Source organism: Heterodontus francisci, chromosome 12, assembly GCF_036365525.1.
Source record: "Heterodontus francisci isolate sHetFra1 chromosome 12, sHetFra1.hap1, whole genome shotgun sequence".
In the NCBI taxonomy this organism is placed as follows: Eukaryota; Metazoa; Chordata; class Chondrichthyes; order Heterodontiformes; family Heterodontidae; genus Heterodontus; species Heterodontus francisci.
The window spans coordinates 4494662-4515169 of record NC_090382.1 but is presented as its reverse complement, the minus strand read 5'-3'; positions in this window follow the sequence as shown (position 1 = coordinate 4515169).

Here is a 20508-nt window from a genome sequence, read left to right as displayed (position 1 = left end):
GGATAACTGACTGCCCTGTTTCCAGGGTAACTGACAGCCCTGTTTCCAGGAGAACTGACTGCCCTGTTTCCGGGGTAACTGACTAACCTGTTTCCAGGGTGACTGACCGCCCTGTTTCCAGGATAACTGACTGACCAGTTTCCGGGGTAACTGACTGCCCTGTTTCCAGGGTAACTGATCACCCTTTATCCGGGATAACTGACTGCCCTGTTTCCGGGATAACTGACTGCCCTGTTTCCAGGGGAAGTGATCACCCTGTTTCCGGGATAACTGTCTGCCCTGTTTCCAGGGTAACTGACTGCCCTGTTTCCAGGCTATCTGACTGCCCTGTTTCCGGGGTAACTGACCGCCCTATTTCCGGGGTAACTGACCGCCCTGTTTCCAGGATTACTGACTGCCCTGTTTCCAGGATAACTGACTGACCAGTTTCCAGGGTTACTGAACACCCTGTTCCCAGGATAACTGACTGCCCTGTTTCCAGGGTAACTGACAGCCCTGTTTCCAGGGTAACTGACTGCCCTGTTTCCAGGGTGACTGACTGCCCAGTTTCCGGGGTAACTGAATGCCCTGTTTACAGGGTGACTGACTGCCCAGTTTCCGGGGGAACTGACTGCCCTGTTTCCAGGGTAACTGACTGCCCTGCTTCCGGGGTAACTGACTGCCCTGTTTCCAGGGTAACTGACTGCCCTGCTCCCGGGGTAACTGACTGCCCTGTTTCCAGGGTAACTGACTGCCCAGTTTCCAGGGTAACTGATCACCCTTTTTCCGGGATAACTGACTGCCCTGTTTCCAGGGTAACTGATCACCCAGTTTCCGGGATAACTGACGGCCCTGTTTCCAGGGTAACTGATCACCCTGTTTCCGGGATAACTGACTGCCCTGTTTCCGGGATAACTGACTGCCCTGTTTCCATGGTAACTGACTTCCCTGTTTCCGGGGTAACTGACTGCCATGTTTCCAGGGTAACTGATCTCCCTGTTTCCGGGATAACATACTGCCCTGTTTCCGGGATAACTGACTGCCCTGTTTCCAGGCTATCTGACTGCCCTGTTTCCGGGGTAACTGACTGCCCTGTTTCCAGGCTAACTGACTGCCCTGTTTCCTGGATAACTGATCACACTGTTTCCGGGGTAACTGACTGCCCTGTTTCCAGGGTGACTGACTGCCCAGTTTCCGGGGTAACTGACTGCCCTGTTTCCAGGGCAACTGACTGCCCTGTTTCCAGGATAACTGATCACCCTGTTTCCGGGGCAACTGACCACCCTGTTTCTAGGGTCACTGATCACCCTGTTTCCGGGATAACTGACTGCCCTGTTTCCAGGGTGACTGACTGCCCTGTATCCGGGGTAAATGATCTCCCTGTTTCCGGGATAACTGACAGCCCGGTTTCGGGGATAACTGACTGCCCTGTTTCCAGGGTAACTGACAGCCCTGTTTCCAGGAGAACTGACTGCCCTGTTTCCGGGGTAACTGACTAACCTGTTTCCAGGGTGACTGACCGCCCTGTTTCCAGGATAACTGACTGACCAGTTTCCGGGGTAACTGACTGCCCTGTTTCCAGGGTAACTGATCACCCTTTATCCGGGATAACTGACTGCCCTGTTTCCGGGATAACTGACTGCCCTGTTTCCAGGGGAAGTGATCACCCTGTTTCCGGGATAACTGTCTGCCCTGTTTCCAGGGTAACTGACTGCCCTGTTTCCAGGCTATCTGACTGCCCTGTTTCCGGGGTAACTGACCGCCCTATTTCCGGGGTAACTGACCGCCCTGTTTCCAGGATTACTGACTGCCCTGTTTCCAGGATAACTGACTGACCAGTTTCCAGGGTTACTGAACACCCTGTTCCCAGGATAACTGACTGCCCTGTTTCCAGGGTAACTGACAGCCCTGTTTCCAGGGTAACTGACTGCCCTGTTTCCAGGGTGACTGACTGCCCAGTTTCCGGGGTAACTGAATGCCCTGTTTACAGGGTGACTGACTGCCCAGTTTCCGGGGGAACTGACTGCCCTGTTTCCAGGGTAACTGACTGCCCTGCTTCCGGGGTAACTGACTGCCCTGTTTCCAGGGTAACTGACTGCCCTGCTCCCGGGGTAACTGACTGCCCTGTTTCCAGGGTAACTGACTGCCCAGTTTCCAGGGTAACTGATCACCCTTTTTCCGGGATAACTGACTGCCCTGTTTCCAGGGTAACTGATCACCCAGTTTCCGGGATAACTGACGGCCCTGTTTCCAGGGTAACTGATCACCCTGTTTCCGGGATAACTGACTGCCCTGTTTCCGGGATAACTGACTGCCCTGTTTCCATGGTAACTGACTTCCCTGTTTCCGGGGTAACTGACTGCCATGTTTCCAGGGTAACTGATCTCCCTGTTTCCGGGATAACATACTGCCCTGTTTCCGGGATAACTGACTGCCCTGTTTCCAGGCTATCTGACTGCCCTGTTTCCGGGGTAACTGACTGCCCTGTTTCCAGGCTAACTGACTGCCCTGTTTCCTGGATAACTGATCACACTGTTTCCGGGGTAACTGACTGCCCTGTTTCCAGGGTGACTGACTGCCCAGTTTCCGGGGTAACTGACTGCCCTGTTTCCAGGGCAACTGACTGCCCTGTTTCCAGGATAACTGATCACCCTGTTTCCGGGGCAACTGACCACCCTGTTTCTAGGGTCACTGATCACCCTGTTTCCGGGATAACTGACTGCCCTGTTTCCAGGGTGACTGACTGCCCTGTATCCGGGGTAAATGATCTCCCTGTTTCCGGGATAACTGACAGCCCGGTTTCGGGGATAACTGACTGCCCTGTTTCCAGGGTAACTGACAGCCCTGTTTCCAGGAGAACTGACTGCCCTGTTTCCGGGGTAACTGACTAACCTGTTTCCAGGGTGACTGACCGCCCTGTTTCCAGGATAACTGACTGACCAGTTTCCGGGGTAACTGACTGCCCTGTTTCCAGGGTAACTGATCACCCTTTATCCGGGATAACTGACTGCCCTGTTTCCGGGATAACTGACTGCCCTGTTTCCAGGGGAAGTGATCACCCTGTTTCCGGGATAACTGTCTGCCCTGTTTCCAGGGTAACTGACTGCCCAGTTTCCAGGGTAACTGACTGCCCTGTTTCCGGGGTAACTGACTGCCCTGTTTCCAGGTTAACTGACTGCCCTGTTTCCGGGATAACTGACTGCCCTGTTTCCGGTGTAACTGATCACCCTGCTTCCGGGATAACTGACTGCCCTGTTTCCGGGATATCTGACTGCCCTGTTTCCAGGGTAACTGACTGCCCTGTTTCCGGGGTAACTGACTGCCCTGTTTCCAGGATAACTGACTGCCCTGTTTCCAGGGTAACTGACTGCCCAGTTTCCAGGGTAACTGCTCACCCTTTTTCCGGGATAACTGGCTGCCCTGTTTCCGGGGTAACTGAACTCACTGTTTCCAGGGTAACTGATCACCCTTTTTCCGGGATAACTGACTGCACTTTTTCTGGGATAACTGGAAGCCCTGTTTCCAGGGTAAATGACTGTCCAGTTTCCGGGGTAACTGACTGCCCTGTTTCCAGAGTAACTGACTGTCCTGTTTCCGGGGAAAATGACTGCCCTGTTTCCAAGATAACTGACTGCCCTGTTTCCAGGGTAACTGACTGCCCTGTTTCCAGGGCAACTGATCTCCCTGTTTCCGGGGTAACTGACCGCCCTATTTCCGGGGTAACTGACCGCCCTGTTTCCAGGATTACTGACTGCCCTGTTTCCAGGATAACTGACTGACCAGTTTCCAGGGTTACTGAACACCCTGTTCCCAGGATAACTGACTGCCCTGTTTCCAGGGTAACTGACAGCCCTGTTTCCAGGGTAACTGACTGCCCTGTTTCCAGGGTGACTGACTGCCCAGTTTCCGGGGTAACTGACTGCCCTGTTTCCAGGGTGACTGACTGCCCAGTTTCCGGGGGAACTGACTGCCCTGTTTCCAGGGTAACTGACTGCCCTGCTTCCGGGGTAACTGACTGCCCTGTTTCCAGGGTAACTGACTGCCCTGCTCCCGGGGTAACTGACTGCCCTGTTTCCAGGGTAACTGACTGCCCAGTTTCCAGGGTAACTGATCACCCTTTTTCCGGGATAACTGACTGCCCTGTTTCCAGGGTAACTGATCACCCAGTTTCCGGGATAACTGACGGCCCTGTTTCCAGGGTAACTGATCACCCTGTTTCCGGGATAACTGACTGCCCTGTTTCCGGGATAACTGACTGCCCTGTTTCCATGGTAACTGACTTCCCTGTTTCCGGGGTAACTGACTGCCATGTTTCCAGGGTAACTGATCTCCCTGTTTCCGGGATAACATACTGCCCTGTTTCCGGGATAACTGACTGCCCTGTTTCCAGGCTATCTGACTGCCCTGTTTCCGGGGTAACTGACTGCCCTGTTTCCAGGCTAACTGACTGCCCTGTTTCCTGGATAACTGATCACACTGTTTCCGGGGTAACTGACTGCCCTGTTTCCAGGGTGACTGACTGCCCAGTTTCCGGGGTAACTGACTGCCCTGTTTCCAGGGCAACTGACTGCCCTGTTTCCAGGATAACTGATCACCCTGTTTCCGGGGCAACTGACCACCCTGTTTCTAGGGTCACTGATCACCCTGTTTCCGGGATAACTGACTGCCCTGTTTCCAGGGTGACTGACTGCCCTGTATCCGGGGTAAATGATCTCCCTGTTTCCGGGATAACTGACAGCCCGGTTTCGGGGATAACTGACTGCCCTGTTTCCAGGGTAACTGACAGCCCTGTTTCCAGGAGAACTGACTGCCCTGTTTCCGGGGTAACTGACTAACCTGTTTCCAGGGTGACTGACCGCCCTGTTTCCAGGATAACTGACTGACCAGTTTCCGGGGTAACTGACTGCCCTGTTTCCAGGGTAACTGATCACCCTTTATCCGGGATAACTGACTGCCCTGTTTCCGGGATAACTGACTGCCCTGTTTCCAGGGGAAGTGATCACCCTGTTTCCGGGATAACTGTCTGCCCTGTTTCCAGGGTAACTGACTGCCCAGTTTCCAGGGTAACTGACTGCCCTGTTTCCGGGGTAACTGACTGCCCTGTTTCCAGGGTAACTGATCACCCAGTTTCCGGGATAACTGACGGCCCTGTTTCCAGGGTAACTGATCACCCTGTTTCCGGGATAACTGACTGCCCTGTTTCCGGGATAACTGACTGCCCTGTTTCCATGGTAACTGACTTCCCTGTTTCCGGGGTAACTGACTGCCATGTTTCCAGGGTAACTGATCTCCCTGTTTCCGGGATAACATACTGCCCTGTTTCCGGGATAACTGACTGCCCTGTTTCCAGGCTATCTGACTGCCCTGTTTCCGGGGTAACTGACTGCCCTATTTCCGGGGTAACTGACCGCCCTGTTTCCAGGCTATCTGACTGCCCTGTTTCCAGGGTAACTGACTGCCCTGTTTCCAGGCTAACTGACTGCCCTGTTTCCTGGATAACTGATCACACTGTTTCCGGGGTAACTGACTGCCCTGTTTCCAGGGTGACTGACTGCCCAGTTTCCGGGGTAACTGACTGCCCTGTTTCCAGGGCAACTGACTGCCCTGTTTCCAGGATAACTGATCACCCTGTTTCCGGGGCAACTGACCACCCTGTTTCTAGGGTCACTGATCACCCTGTTTCCGGGATAACTGACTGCCCTGTTTCCAGGGTGACTGACTGCCCTGTATCCGGGGTAAATGATCTCCCTGTTTCCGGGATAACTGACAGCCCGGTTTCGGGGATAACTGACTGCCCTGTTTCCAGGGTAACTGACAGCCCTGTTTCCAGGAGAACTGACTGCCCTGTTTCCGGGGTAACTGACTAACCTGTTTCCAGGGTGACTGACCGCCCTGTTTCCAGGATAACTGACTGACCAGTTTCCGGGGTAACTGACTGCCCTGTTTCCAGGGTAACTGATCACCCTTTATCCGGGATAACTGACTGCCCTGTTTCCGGGATAACTGACTGCCCTGTTTCCAGGGGAAGTGATCACCCTGTTTCCGGGATAACTGTCTGCCCTGTTTCCAGGGTAACTGACTGCCCTGTTTCCAGGCTATCTGACTGCCCTGTTTCCGGGGTAACTGACCGCCCTATTTCCGGGGTAACTGACCGCCCTGTTTCCAGGATTACTGACTGCCCTGTTTCCAGGATAACTGACTGACCAGTTTCCAGGGTTACTGAACACCCTGTTCCCAGGATAACTGACTGCCCTGTTTCCAGGGTAACTGACAGCCCTGTTTCCAGGGTAACTGACTGCCCTGTTTCCAGGGTGACTGACTGCCCAGTTTCCGGGGTAACTGAATGCCCTGTTTACAGGGTGACTGACTGCCCAGTTTCCGGGGGAACTGACTGCCCTGTTTCCAGGGTAACTGACTGCCCTGCTTCCGGGGTAACTGACTGCCCTGTTTCCAGGGTAACTGACTGCCCTGCTCCCGGGGTAACTGACTGCCCTGTTTCCAGGGTAACTGACTGCCCAGTTTCCAGGGTAACTGATCACCCTTTTTCCGGGATAACTGACTGCCCTGTTTCCAGGGTAACTGATCACCCAGTTTCCGGGATAACTGACGGCCCTGTTTCCAGGGTAACTGATCACCCTGTTTCCGGGATAACTGACTGCCCTGTTTCCGGGATAACTGACTGCCCTGTTTCCATGGTAACTGACTTCCCTGTTTCCGGGGTAACTGACTGCCATGTTTCCAGGGTAACTGATCTCCCTGTTTCCGGGATAACATACTGCCCTGTTTCCGGGATAACTGACTGCCCTGTTTCCAGGCTATCTGACTGCCCTGTTTCCGGGGTAACTGACTGCCCTGTTTCCAGGCTAACTGACTGCCCTGTTTCCTGGATAACTGATCACACTGTTTCCGGGGTAACTGACTGCCCTGTTTCCAGGGTGTCTGACTGCCCAGTTTCCGGGGTAACTGACTGCCCTGTTTCCAGGGCAACTGACTGCCCTGTTTCCAGGATAACTGATCACCCTGTTTCCGGGGCAACTGACCACCCTGTTTCTAGGGTCACTGATCACCCTGTTTCCGGGATAACTGACTGCCCTGTTTCCAGGGTGACTGACTGCCCTGTATCCGGGGTAAATGATCTCCCTGTTTCCGGGATAACTGACAGCCCGGTTTCGGGGATAACTGACTGCCCTGTTTCCAGGGTAACTGACAGCCCTGTTTCCAGGAGAACTGACTGCCCTGTTTCCGGGGTAACTGACTAACCTGTTTCCAGGGTGACTGACCGCCCTGTTTCCAGGATAACTGACTGACCAGTTTCCGGGGTAACTGACTGCCCTGTTTCCAGGGTAACTGATCACCCTTTATCCGGGATAACTGACTGCCCTGTTTCCGGGATAACTGACTGCCCTGTTTCCAGGGGAAGTGATCACCCTGTTTCCGGGATAACTGTCTGCCCTGTTTCCAGGGTAACTGACTGCCCAGTTTCCAGGGTAACTGACTGCCCTGTTTCCGGGGTAACTGACTGCCCTGTTTCCAGGTTAACTGACTGCCCTGTTTCCGGGATAACTGACTGCCCTGTTTCCGGTGTAACTGATCACCCTGCTTCCGGGATAACTGACTGCCCTGTTTCCGGGATATCTGACTGCCCTGTTTCCAGGGTAACTGACTGCCCTGTTTCCGGGGTAACTGACTGCCCTGTTTCCATGATAACTGACTGCCCTGTTTCCAGGGTAACTGACTGCCCAGTTTCCAGGGTAACTGCTCACCCTTTTTCCGGGATAACTGGCTGCCCTGTTTCCGGGGTAACTGAACTCACTGTTTCCAGGGTAACTGATCACCCTTTTTCCGGGATAACTGACTGCACTTTTTCTGGGATAACTGGAAGCCCTGTTTCCAGGGTAAATGACTGTCCAGTTTCCGGGGTAACTGACTGCCCTGTTTCCAGAGTAACTGACTGTCCTGTTTCCGGGGAAAATGACTGCCCTGTTTCCAGGATAACTGACTGCCCTGTTTCCAGGGTAACTGACTGCCCTGTTTCCAGGGCAACTGATCTCCCTGTTTCCGGGGTAACTGACCGCCCTATTTCCGGGGTAACTGACCGCCCTGTTTCCAGGATTACTGACTGCCCTGTTTCCAGGATAACTGACTGACCAGTTTCCAGGGTTACTGAACACCCTGTTCCCAGGATAACTGACTGCCCTGTTTCCAGGGTAACTGACAGCCCTGTTTCCAGGGTAACTGACTGCCCTGTTTCCAGGGTGACTGACTGCCCAGTTTCCGGGGTAACTGACTGCCCTGTTTCCAGGGTGACTGACTGCCCAGTTTCCGGGGGAACTGACTGCCCTGTTTCCAGGGTAACTGACTGCCCTGCTTCCGGGGTAACTGACTGCCCTGTTTCCAGGGTAACTGACTGCCCTGCTCCCGGGGTAACTGACTGCCCTGTTTCCAGGGTAACTGACTGCCCAGTTTCCAGGGTAACTGATCACCCTTTTTCCGGGATAACTGACTGCCCTGTTTCCAGGGTAACTGATCACCCAGTTTCCGGGATAACTGACGGCCCTGTTTCCAGGGTAACTGATCACCCTGTTTCCGGGATAACTGACTGCCCTGTTTCCGGGATAACTGACTGCCCTGTTTCCATGGTAACTGACTTCCCTGTTTCCGGGGTAACTGACTGCCATGTTTCCAGGGTAACTGATCTCCCTGTTTCCGGGATAACATACTGCCCTGTTTCCGGGATAACTGACTGCCCTGTTTCCAGGCTATCTGACTGCCCTGTTTCCGGGGTAACTGACTGCCCTGTTTCCAGGCTAACTGACTGCCCTGTTTCCTGGATAACTGATCACACTGTTTCCGGGGTAACTGACTGCCCTGTTTCCAGGGTGACTGACTGCCCAGTTTCCGGGGTAACTGACTGCCCTGTTTCCAGGGCAACTGACTGCCCTGTTTCCAGGATAACTGATCACCCTGTTTCCGGGGCAACTGACCACCCTGTTTCTAGGGTCACTGATCACCCTGTTTCCGGGATAACTGACTGCCCTGTTTCCAGGGTGACTGACTGCCCTGTATCCGGGGTAAATGATCTCCCTGTTTCCGGGATAACTGACAGCCCGGTTTCGGGGATAACTGACTGCCCTGTTTCCAGGGTAACTGACAGCCCTGTTTCCAGGAGAACTGACTGCCCTGTTTCCGGGGTAACTGACTAACCTGTTTCCAGGGTGACTGACCGCCCTGTTTCCAGGATAACTGACTGACCAGTTTCCGGGGTAACTGACTGCCCTGTTTCCAGGGTAACTGATCACCCTTTATCCGGGATAACTGACTGCCCTGTTTCCGGGATAACTGACTGCCCTGTTTCCAGGGGAAGTGATCACCCTGTTTCCGGGATAACTGTCTGCCCTGTTTCCAGGGTAACTGACTGCCCAGTTTCCAGGGTAACTGACTGCCCTGTTTCCGGGGTAACTGACTGCCCTGTTTCCAGGTTAACTGACTGCCCTGTTTCCGGGATAACTGACTGCCCTGTTTCCGGTGTAACTGATCACCCTGCTTCCGGGATAACTGACTGCCCTGTTTCCGGGATATCTGACTGCCCTGTTTCCAGGGTAACTGACTGCCCTGTTTCCGGGGTAACTGACTGCCCTGTTTCCAGGATAACTGACTGCCCTGTTTCCAGGGTAACTGACTGCCCAGTTTCCAGGGTAACTGCTCACCCTTTTTCCGGGATAACTGGCTGCCCTGTTTCCGGGGTAACTGAACTCACTGTTTCCAGGGTAACTGATCACCCTTTTTCCGGGATAACTGACTGCACTTTTTCTGGGATAACTGGAAGCCCTGTTTCCAGGGTAAATGACTGTCCAGTTTCCGGGGTAACTGACTGCCCTGTTTCCAGAGTAACTGACTGTCCTGTTTCCGGGGAAAATGACTGCCCTGTTTCCAGGATAACTGACTGCCCTGTTTCCAGGGTAACTGACTGCCCTGTTTCCAGGGCAACTGATCTCCCTGTTTCCGGGGTAACTGACCGCCCTATTTCCGGGGTAACTGACCGCCCTGTTTCCAGGATTACTGACTGCCCTGTTTCCAGGATAACTGACTGACCAGTTTCCAGGGTTACTGAACACCCTGTTCCCAGGATAACTGACTGCCCTGTTTCCAGGGTAACTGACAGCCCTGTTTCCAGGGTAACTGACTGCCCTGTTTCCAGGGTGACTGACTGCCCAGTTTCCGGGGTAACTGACTGCCCTGTTTCCAGGGTGACTGACTGCCCAGTTTCCGGGGGAACTGACTGCCCTGTTTCCAGGGTAACTGACTGCCCTGCTTCCGGGGTAACTGACTGCCCTGTTTCCAGGGTAACTGACTGCCCTGCTCCCGGGGTAACTGACTGCCCTGTTTCCAGGGTAACTGACTGCCCAGTTTCCAGGGTAACTGATCACCCTTTTTCCGGGATAACTGACTGCCCTGTTTCCAGGGTAACTGATCACCCAGTTTCCGGGATAACTGACGGCCCTGTTTCCAGGGTAACTGATCACCCTGTTTCCGGGATAACTGACTGCCCTGTTTCCGGGATAACTGACTGCCCTGTTTCCATGGTAACTGACTTCCCTGTTTCCGGGGTAACTGACTGCCATGTTTCCAGGGTAACTGATCTCCCTGTTTCCGGGATAACATACTGCCCTGTTTCCGGGATAACTGACTGCCCTGTTTCCAGGCTATCTGACTGCCCTGTTTCCGGGGTAACTGACTGCCCTGTTTCCAGGCTAACTGACTGCCCTGTTTCCTGGATAACTGATCACACTGTTTCCGGGGTAACTGACTGCCCTGTTTCCAGGGTGAGTGACTGCCCAGTTTCCGGGGTAACTGACTGCCCTGTTTCCAGGGCAACTGACTGCCCTGTTTCCAGGATAACTGATCACCCTGTTTCCGGGGCAACTGACCACCCTGTTTCTAGGGTCACTGATCACCCTGTTTCCGGGATAACTGACTGCCCTGTTTCCAGGGTGACTGACTGCCCTGTATCCGGGGTAAATGATCTCCCTGTTTCCGGGATAACTGACAGCCCGGTTTCGGGGATAACTGACTGCCCTGTTTCCAGGGTAACTGACAGCCCTGTTTCCAGGAGAACTGACTGCCCTGTTTCCGGGGTAACTGACTAACCTGTTTCCAGGGTGACTGACCGCCCTGTTTCCAGGATAACTGACTGACCAGTTTCCGGGGTAACTGACTGCCCTGTTTCCAGGGTAACTGATCACCCTTTATCCGGGATAACTGACTGCCCTGTTTCCGGGATAACTGACTGCCCTGTTTCCAGGGGAAGTGATCACCCTGTTTCCGGGATAACTGTCTGCCCTGTTTCCAGGGTAACTGACTGCCCAGTTTCCAGGGTAACTGACTGCCCTGTTTCCGGGGTAACTGACTGCCCTGTTTCCAGGTTAACTGACTGCCCTGTTTCCGGGATAACTGACTGCCCTGTTTCCGGTGTAACTGATCACCCTGCTTCCGGGATAACTGACTGCCCTGTTTCCGGGATATCTGACTGCCCTGTTTCCAGGGTAACTGACTGCCCTGTTTCCGGGGTAACTGACTGCCCTGTTTCCAGGATAACTGACTGCCCTGTTTCCAGGGTAACTGACTGCCCAGTTTCCAGGGTAACTGCTCACCCTTTTTCCGGGATAACTGGCTGCCCTGTTTCCGGGGTAACTGAACTCACTGTTTCCAGGGTAACTGATCACCCTTTTTCCGGGATAACTGACTGCACTTTTTCTGGGATAACTGGAAGCCCTGTTTCCAGGGTAAATGACTGTCCAGTTTCCGGGGTAACTGACTGCCCTGTTTCCAGAGTAACTGACTGTCCTGTTTCCGGGGAAAATGACTGCCCTGTTTCCAGGATAACTGACTGCCCTGTTTCCAGGGTAACTGACTGCCCTGTTTCCAGGGCAAATGATCTCCCTGTTTCCGGGGTAACTGACCGCCCTATTTCCGGGGTAACTGACCGCCCTGTTTCCAGGATTACTGACTGCCCTGTTTCCAGGATAACTGACTGACCAGTTTCCAGGGTTACTGAACACCCTGTTCCCAGGATAACTGACTGCCCTGTTTCCAGGGTAACTGACAGCCCTGTTTCCAGGGTAACTGACTGCCCTGTTTCCAGGGTGACTGACTGCCCAGTTTCCGGGGTAACTGACTGCCCTGTTTCCAGGGTGACTGACTGCCCAGTTTCCGGGGGAACTGACTGCCCTGTTTCCAGGGTAACTGACTGCCCTGCTTCCGGGGTAACTGACTGCCCTGTTTCCAGGGTAACTGACTGCCCTGCTCCCGGGGTAACTGACTGCCCTGTTTCCAGGGTAACTGACTGCCCAGTTTCCAGGGTAACTGATCACCCTTTTTCCGGGATAACTGACGGCCCTGTTTCCAGGGTAACTGATCACCCTGTTTCCGGGATAACTGACTGCCCTGTTTCCGGGATAACTGACTGCCCTGTTTCCATGGTAACTGACTTCCCTGTTTCCGGGGTAACTGACTGCCATGTTTCCAGGGTAACTGATCTCCCTGTTTCCGGGATAACATACTGCCCTGTTTCCGGGATAACTGACTGCCCTGTTTCCAGGCTATCTGACTGCCCTGTTTCCGGGGTAACTGACTGCCCTGTTTCCAGGCTAACTGACTGCCCTGTTTCCTGGATAACTGATCACACTGTTTCCGGGGTAACTGACTGCCCTGTTTCCAGGGTGACTGACTGCCCAGTTTCCGGGGTAACTGACTGCCCTGTTTCCAGGGCAACTGACTGCCCTGTTTCCAGGATAACTGATCACCCTGTTTCCGGGGCAACTGACCACCCTGTTTCTAGGGTCACTGATCACCCTGTTTCCGGGATAACTGACTGCCCTGTTTCCAGGGTGACTGACTGCCCTGTATCCGGGGTAAATGATCTCCCTGTTTCCGGGATAACTGACAGCCCGGTTTCGGGGATAACTGACTGCCCTGTTTCCAGGGTAACTGACAGCCCTGTTTCCAGGAGAACTGACTGCCCTGTTTCCGGGGTAACTGACTAACCTGTTTCCAGGGTGACTGACCGCCCTGTTTCCAGGATAACTGACTGACCAGTTTCCGGGGTAACTGACTGCCCTGTTTCCAGGGTAACTGATCACCCTTTATCCGGGATAACTGACTGCCCTGTTTCCGGGATAACTGACTGCCCTGTTTCCAGGGGAAGTGATCACCCTGTTTCCGGGATAACTGTCTGCCCTGTTTCCAGGGTAACTGACTGCCCAGTTTCCAGGGTAACTGATCACCCTTTATCCGGGATAACTGACTGCCCTGTTTCCGGGATAACTGACTGCCCTGTTTCCAGGGGAAGTGATCACCCTGTTTCCGGGATAACTGTCTGCCCTGTTTCCAGGGTAACTGACTGCCCAGTTTCCAGGGTAACTGACTGCCCTGTTTCCGGGGTAACTGACTGCCCTGTTTCCAGGTTAACTGACTGCCCTGTTTCCGGGATAACTGACTGCCCTGTTTCCGGTGTAACTGACTGCCCTGTTTCCAGGGTAACTGATCACCCTGCTTCCGGGATAACTGACTGCCCTGTTTCCGGGATATCTGACTGCCCTGTTTCCAGGGTAACTGACTGCCCTGTTTCCGGGGTAACTGACTGCCCTGTTTCCAGGATAACTGACTGCCCTGTTTCCAGGGTAACTGACTGCCCAGTTTCCAGGGTAACTGCTCACCCTTTTTCCGGGATAACTGGCTGCCCTGTTTCCGGGGTAACTGAACTCACTGTTTCCAGGGTAACTGATCACCCTTTTTCCGGGATAACTGACTGCACTTTTTCTGGGATAACTGGAAGCCCTGTTTCCAGGGTAACTGACAGCCCTGTTTCCAGGAGAACTGACTGCCCTGTTTCCGGGGTAACTGACTAACCTGTTTCCAGGGTGACTGACCGCCCTGTTTCCAGGATAACTGACTGACCAGTTTCCGGGGTAACTGACTGCCCTGTTTCCAGGGTAACTGATCACCCTTTATCCGGGATAACTGACTGCCCTGTTTCCGGGATAACTGACTGCCCTGTTTCCAGGGGAAGTGATCACCCTGTTTCCGGGATAACTGTCTGCCCTGTTTCCAGGGTAACTGACTGCCCAGTTTCCAGGGTAACTGACTGCCCTGTTTCCGGGGTAACTGACTGCCCTGTTTCCAGGTTAACTGACTGCCCTGTTTCCGGGATAACTGACTGCCCTGTTTCCGGTGTAACTGACTGCCCTGTTTCCAGGGTAACTGATCACCCTGCTTCCGGGATAACTGACTGCCCTGTTTCCGGGATATCTGACTGCCCTGTTTCCAGGGTAACTGACTGCCCTGTTTCCGGGGTAACTGACTGCCTTGTTTCCAGGATAACTGACTGCCCTGTTTCCAGGGTAACTGACTGCCCAGTTTCCAGTGTAACTGCTCACCCTTTTTCCGGGATAACTGGCTGCCCTGTTTCCGGGGTAACTGAACTCACTGTTTCCAGGGTAACTGATCACCCTTTTTCCGGGATAACTGACTGCACTTTTTCTGGGATAACTGGAAGCCCTGTTTCCAGGGTAAATGACTGTCCAGTTTCCGGGGTAACTGACTGCCCTGTTTCCAGAGTAACTGACTGTCCTGTTTCCGGGGAAAATGACTGCCCTGTTTCCAGGATAACTGACTGCCCTGTTTCCAGGGTAACTGACTGCCCTGTTTCCAGGGCAACTGATCTCCCTGTTTCCGGGGTAACTGACCGCCCTATTTCCGGGGTAACTGACCGCCCTGTTTCCAGGATTACTGACTGCCCTGTTTCCAGGATAACTGACTGACCAGTTTCCAGGGTTACTGATCACCCTGTTCCCAGGATAACTGACTGCCCTGTTTCCGGGATAACTGACTGCCCTGTTTCCGGTGTAACTGACTGCCCTGTTTCCAGGGTAACTGATCACCCTGCTTCCGGGATAACTGACTGCCCTGTTTCCGGGATATCTGACTGCCCTGTTTCCAGGGTAACTGACTGCCCTGTTTCCGGGGTAACTGACTGCCCTGTTTCCAGGATAACTGACTGCCCTGTTTCCGGGGTAACTGACTGCCCTGTTTCCAGGCTAACTGACTGCCCAGTTTCCAGGGTAACTGCCCGCCCTGTTTCCGGGGTAACTAATCTCCCTGTTTCCGGAGTAACTGACTGCCCTGTTTCCAGGGTAACTGACTGCCCTGCTTCCGGGGTAACTGACTGCCCTGTTTCCAGGGTAACTGATGACACCGTTTCCGGGATAACTGACTGCCTTGTTTCCGGGATAACTTACTGCCCTGTTTCCAGGGTAACTGATGACACCGTTTCCGGGATAACTGACTGCCTTGTTTCCGGGATAACTGACTGCCCTGTTTCCGGGGTAACTGACTGCCCTATTTCCAGGGTAACTGATCACCCTGTTTCCGGGATAACTGACTGCCCTGTTTCCGGGAGAACTGACTGCCCTGTTTCCAGGATAACTGATCACCCTGATTCCGGGGTAACAGACTGCCCTGTTTCCGGGGTAACTGACCGCCCTGTTTCCAGGATAACTCATCACCCTGTTTCCAGGGTAACTGACTGCACTGTTTCCAGGGTCACTGACCGCCCTGTTTCCAGGGTAACTGACCACCCTGTTTCCAGGATAACTGACTGCCCTGTTTCCAGTGTAACTGACTGCCCTGTTTCCGGGTTAACTGATATCCCTGTTTCCGGGGTAACTGACTGCCCTGTTTCCAGGATAACTGACCTCCCTACTTCCGGGGTAACTGACCGCCCTGTTTCCAGGATAACTGACTGCCCTGTTTCCAGGATAACTGACTGCCCTGTTTCCAGGTTAACTGACTGCCCTGTTTCCAGGGTAACTGACTGCCCTGTTTCCAGGGGAACTGACTGCCCTGTTTCCGGGGTAACAGACTAACCTGTTTCCAGGGTGACTGACTGCCCTGTTTCCAGGGTAACTGACTGCCCAGTTTCCGGGGTAACTGACTGCCCTGTATCCAGGGTAACTAAATGCCCTGCTTCCGGGGTAACTGACTGCCCTGTTTCCGGGGTAACTGACTGCCCCGTTTCCAGGTTAACTGACTGCCCAGTTTCCAGGGTAACTGATCACCCTGTTTCCGGGATAACTGACTGCCCTGTTTCCGGGTTAACTGACCGCCCTGTTTCCAGGATAACTGACCGCCCTGTTTACAGGGTAACTGACAGCCCTGTTTCCGGGGTAACTGATCTCCCTGTTTCCGGGGAAACTGACCGCCCTGTTTCCTGGATAACTGACCTCCCTATTTCCGGGGTAACTGACCGCCCTTTTTCCAGGATAACTGACTGCCTTGTTTCCAGGGTAACTGACCGCCCTATTTCCGGGGTAACTGACCGTCCTGTTTCCAGGATAACTGACTGCCCTGTTTCCAGGGTAACTGACTGCCCTGTTTCCTGGGTAACTGACTGCCCAGTTTCCACAGTAACTGATCACCCTGTTTCCAGGATAATTGACTGCCCTGTTTCCAGGGTAACTGACTGCCCAGTTTCCAGGGAAACTGCTCACCCTGTTTCCGGGATAACTGACTGCCCTGTTTCCGGGGTAACTGAACTCACTGTTTCCAGGGTCACTGATCACCCTTTTTCCGGGATAACTGACTGCACTTTTTCTGGGATAACTGGAAGCCCTGTTTCCAGGGTAAATGACTGTCCAGTTTCTGGGGTAACTGACTGCCCTGTTTCCAGAGTAACTGACTGTCCTGTTTCCGGGGAAAATGACTGCCCTGTTTCCAGGATAACTGACTGCCCTGTTTCCAGGGTAACTGACTGCCCTGCTTCCGGGGTAACTGACTGCCCTGTTTCCGGGATAACTGACTGCCCTGTTTCCAGGTTAACTGACTGCCCAGTTTCCAGGGTAACTGATCACCCTGTTTCCGGGATAACTGACTGCCCTGTTTCCGGGATAACTGACTGCCCTGTTTCCGGTGTAACTGACTGCCCTGTTTCCAGGGTAACTGATCACCCTGCTTCCGGGATAACTGACTGCCCTGTTTCCGGGATATCTGACTGCCCTGTTTCCAGGGTAACTGACTGCCCTGTTTCCGGGGTAACTGACTGCCCTGTTTCCAGGATAACTGACTGCCCTGTTTCCGGGGTAACTGACTGCCCTGTTTCCAGGCTAACTGACTGCCCAGTTTCCAGGGTAACTGCCCGCCCTGTTTCCGGGGTAACTGATCTCCCTGTTTCCGGAGTAACTGACTGCCCTGTTTCCAGGGTAACTGACTGCCCTGCTTCCGGGGTAACTGACTGCCCTGTTTCCAGGGTAACTGATGACACCGTTTCCGGGATAACTGACTGCCTTGTTTCCGGGATAACTTACTGCCCTGTTTCCAGGGTAACTGACTGCCCTGTTTCCGGGGTAACTGACTGCCCTATTTCCAGGGTAACTGATCACCCTGTTTCCGGGAGAACTGACTGCCCTGTTTCCGGGAGAACTGACTGCCCTGTTTCCAGGATAACTGATCACCCTGATTCCGGAGTAACAGACTGCCCTGTTTCCGGGGTAACTGACCGCCCTGTTTCCAGGATAACTCATCACCCTGTTTCCAGGGTAACTGACTGCCCTGTTTCCAGGGTCACTGACCGCCCTGTTTCCAGGATAACTGACTGCCCTGTTTCCAGTGTAACTGACTGCCCTGTTTCCGGGTTAACTGATATCCCTGTTTCCGGGGTAACTGACTGCCCTGTTTCCAGGATAACTGACCTCCCTATTTCCGGGGTAACTGACCGCCCTGTTTCCAGGATAACTGACTGCCCTGTTTCCAGGATAACTGACTGCCCTGTTTCCAGGTTAACTGACTGCCCTGTTTCCAGGGTAACTGACTGCCCTTTTTCCGGGGTAACTGACTGCCCTGTTTCCAGGATAACTGGCTGCCCTGTTTCCGGGGTAACTGATCTCCCTGTTTCCAGGCTAACTGACTGCCAGATTCCAGGGTAACTGACCGCCCTGTTTCCGGGGTAACTGATGTCCCTGTTTCCGGGGTAACTGACGGCCCTGTTTCCAGGATAACTGACCGCCCTATATCCAGGGTAACTGACCGCCCTGTTTCCAGGATAGCTGACTGCCCTGTTTCCAGGGTTTCTGACTGCCCTGTTTCCAGGGTAACTGACTGCCCAGTTGCCAGGGTAACTGATCACCCTGTTTCCAGGATAACTGTCAGCGCTGTTTCCAGGATCACTGTCTGCCCTGTTTCCAGGGTAACTGACTGCCCTGTTTCCAGGGTAACTGACTGCCCAGTTTCCAGGGTAACTGATCACCCAGTTTCCAGTATAACTAACTGCCCTGTTTCCGGGATATTGACTGCCCTGTTTCAAGGATAACTGATCACCCTGTTTCCGGGGTAACTGACTGCCCTGTTTCCGGGTTAACTGACCGCCCTGTTTCCAGGATAACTGATCACACTGTTTCCAGGGTAACTGACTGCCCTGTTTCCAGGGTCACTGACCACCCTGTTTCCAGGGTAACTGACCACCCTGTTTCCAGGATAACTGACTTCCCTGTTTCCAGGGTAACTGACTGCCCTGTTTCAGGGTTAACTGATCTCCCTGTTTCCGGGGTAACTGACTGCCCTGTTTCCAGGATAACTGACCTCCCTACTTCCGGGGTAACTGACCGCCCTGTTTCCAGGATAACTGACTGCCCTGTTTCCAGGATAACTGACTGCCCTGTTTCCAGGTTAACTGACTGCCCTGTTTCCAGGGTAACTGACTGCCCTGTTTCCTGGGGAACTGACTAACCTGTTTCCAGGGTGACTGACTGCCCTGTTTCCAGGGTAACTGACTGCCCAGTTTCCGGGGTAACTGACTGCCCTGTATCCAGGGTAACTGATCACCCTGTTTCCGGGATAACTGACTGCCCTGTTTCCGGGGTAACTGACTGCCCTGTTTCCAGGTTAACTGACTGCCCAGTTTCCAGGGTAACTGATCACCCTGTTTCCGGGATAACTGACTGCCCTGTTTCCGGGTTAACTGACCGCCCTGTTTCCAGGACAACTGACCGCCCTATTTGCATGGTAACTGACAGCCCTGTTTCCGGGGTAACTGATCTCCCTGTTTCCGGGGAAACTGACCGCCCTGTTTCCTGGATAACTGACCTCCCTATTTCCGGGGTAACTGACAGCCCTTTTTCCAGGATAACTGACTGCCTTGTTTCCAGGGTAACTGACCGCCCTATTTCCAGGGTAACTGACCGTCCTGTTTCCAGGATAACTGACTGCCCTGTTTCCAGGGTAACTGACTGCCCTGTTTCCTGGGTAACTGACTGCCCAGTTTCCACAGTAACTGATCACCCTGTTTCCAGGATAATTGACTGCCCTGTTTCCAGGGTAACTGACCGCCCTGTTTCCAGGGTAACTGACTGCTCAGTTTCCAGGGTAACTGTTCACCCTGTTTCCGGGTTAACTGACAGCCCTGTTTCCAGGACAGCTCACTGCCCTGTTTCCAGGGTAACTGACTGCCCTGTTTCCAGGGGAACTGACTGCCCTGCTTCCGGGGTATCTGACCACCCTGTTTCCGGGGTAACTGACTAACCTGTTTCAAGGGTGACTGACTGCCCTGTTTCCAGGGTAACTGACTTCCCTGTTTCCAGGTTAACTGACCGCCAAGTTTCCGGGGTAACTGATCTCCCTGTTTCCGGGGTAACTGACCGCCCTGTTTCCAGGATAACTGACCGCCCTGTATCCGGGGTAACTGACCGCCCTGTTTCCAGGATAACTGTCTGCCCTGTTTCCAGGATGACTGACTGCCCTGTTACCAGGGTAACTGACTGCCCAGATTCCTGGGTACTGATCACCCAGTTTCCGGGATAACTGACAGCCCGGTTTCGGGGATAACTGACTGCCTTTTTTCCAGGGTAACTGACAGCCCTGTTTCCTGGAGAACTGACTGCCCTGTTTCCGGGGTAACTGACTAACCTGTTTCCAGGGTGACTGACCGCCCTGTTTCCAGGGTAACTGACTGCCCAGTTTCAGGGGTAACTGACTGCCCTGTTTCCAGGGTAACTGATCACCCTTTATCCGGGATAACTGACTGCCCTATTTCCGGGATAACTGACAGCCCTTTTTCCAGGGTAACTGATCACCCTGTTTCCGGGATAACTGTCTGCCCTGTTTCCAGGGTAACTGACTGCCCATTTTCCAGGGTAACTGACTGCCCTGTTTCCGGGGTAACTGACTGCCCTGTTTCCGGGATGACTGACTGCCCTGTTTCCAGGGTAACTGATCACCCTGTTTCCGGGATAACTGACTGCCCTGTTTCCGGGATAACTGACTGCCCTGCTTCCAGGGTAACTGACTGCCCTGTTTCCAGGGTAACTGACTGCCCTATTTCCAGGGTAACTGATCACCCTGTTTCCGGGATAACTGACTGCCCTGTTTCCGGGATAACTGACTGCCCTGTTTCCAGGATAACTGATCACCCTGATTCCGGGGTAACAGACTGCCCTGTTTCCGGGGTAACTGACCGCCCTGTTTCCAGGATAACTCATCACC